The sequence below is a fragment of the Amblyraja radiata genome, chromosome 5 (assembly GCF_010909765.2).
Source record: "Amblyraja radiata isolate CabotCenter1 chromosome 5, sAmbRad1.1.pri, whole genome shotgun sequence".
NCBI classification, from domain to species: domain Eukaryota; kingdom Metazoa; phylum Chordata; class Chondrichthyes; order Rajiformes; family Rajidae; genus Amblyraja; species Amblyraja radiata.
This window is the reverse complement of record NC_045960.1, coordinates 56,759,484-56,761,531: the sequence shown is the minus strand read 5'-3', so window position 1 is coordinate 56,761,531 and position 2,048 is coordinate 56,759,484.

Here is a 2,048-nt window from a genome sequence, read left to right as displayed (position 1 = left end):
CACTGACTGCGATGCGCCACCATCGGACCCAAACCCCACATCAGGGTGATTCCCCCCCCCCGACCCCCGGACCCTGACCCACACACGGGGTGAATTACCCCGACACCCACACCGGGTGATTCACCCCCCACCCCAGCCACCGGGACATACAGTTGGCAGCCACCCCCCCCCCCACAACAAGAAGCACATTTTATTTATTATCGTCTGGTTGCCTGCGTATGCACAAAACACCAGATAATCTGTAAACTGCTTTAACCGAAGATTGACACAAAAAGCTGAAGTAACTTAGCGGAACAGGCAGACATTTCGGGTCGAGACCATTCTTCAGACCTGAAGATTGAGTCTGAAGGGTCTCGACCCGAAACGCCACCCATTCCTTCTCTCTAGAGATGCTGCTTGTCCCACTGAGATACTCCAACATTTTATGTCTATCTTTAGTGTGACAGTTGTCTCATTTCATCGGCTTCATGTATTGCGCGCATGGAAGAGATGTTTTACATGCCGCTTGCATCTATTCATTTATGAGGGAGGGATGGAATGGATGTGACCACCGGCTAAAGCAAAGGCATAGTTAGGACAGGGAAATAATCCCACCACTTAATTAACCAGGTCCCGAATGTAAGAACTATTTATACATGTAACATTTTTGTTTTTGTATCAATGTAACTCTTTTTTGATGTTTAACGCCGAGTTAAAACCCCGTTCTGTGGGAAGGGCTTGCGGCAGCTGGTTTCATAGTGCCTTCATTGTTGGTAGGTGCTGTCGTTTCACATGGACCCCTGTCAGTTCCAGGGGTCTGGACAAGGGGGTCTGGACCAATCACGGACAAGTCCCGCCCCCCATCGACATCATGTCCGCTATTTGACTTTTCGGTTGAGCACCATTCGGTTAGTTGGCTTGTAGGCGACGAGGCCTTTCGGTTAGTTGCCGTTTCAGCAGAGCGGTCATTCTGTGAGTTTGCTTTTAGATTAGATTAGATTAGATTAGATTTGTTTATTGTCATTCAGACCTTAAGGTCTGAACGAAATGTTGTTTCCCTGCAGTCATACATATAATAAAAAAATGACAAAAACACACAATCAACACAAATTTAACATCCACCACAGTGAGTTCACCAAACACCTCCTCACTGTGGTGGAAGGCAAAATCTTAAAGTCTCTGTCTCTTCCCTTTGTTCTCCCTCTGCGCCGAGGCGACGGTTCAAACTCCGCGGGTGGTCGCTGCCGCCGCCACAACTCCGAAAGTCGGGTCTCCACTGCCGCCGCCACGGTTCCGGGGCCGAGTCGGGTCTCCGCTGCTGCTGCCGCCGCCACAGCTTTGGGGCCGAGTCGGGTCTCCGCTGCTGCTGCCGCCGCCGCCATGGTTCCGGGGCCGAGTCGGGTCTCCGCTGCTGCTGCTGCCGCCGCCACCACAGCTTCGGAGTCGGGTCTGCGCTACCGCTGCTGCTGCCGCTGCCGCAACTTCGGGGCCGAGTCGGGTCTCCGCTGCTGCTGCCGCCGCCGCCACAGCTTCGGGGCCGAGTCGGGTCTCCGCTGCTGCTTCCGCCGCTACGGCACCGATGCCGCAAGCTCCGCCATTAGGCCTCGGCGCAGACGGAGACGGGGAATACGACAAAAAAACAAAGTTGCATCCCCGGAAGGAAGACCAAAGCATGTTTCTCCCACCCCACCCACACACATACACAACTTAATAAAACAAAATTAACTAAAACATGACAAGAAACAAAAAGAAAGAAAAAAAACAGACGGACTGCAGGCGACGCAGCCTTTCGGCTAGTTGGCTTTTAGGCGTCCCGCCCTTTCGGTTAGTTTGCATTTAGGTGTCCCACCCATTCGGTTAGTTGGTGTTTCAGCTTCGTACGCTTTTGGTTATTTGGCGTTTCGGCTTCGTTTCCGTCCGGTTATTTGGCTTCCACTTCTTTGCTTCGGCTTCTCGTCCTTCGACGCCACGTCCGCACACGCTTTTACACCGTTTACCATTGACAAACATATATTGAGACTCAAACCAGAAATATAAATATGTAACTTCAATAATGTAAAAGCTTTTTG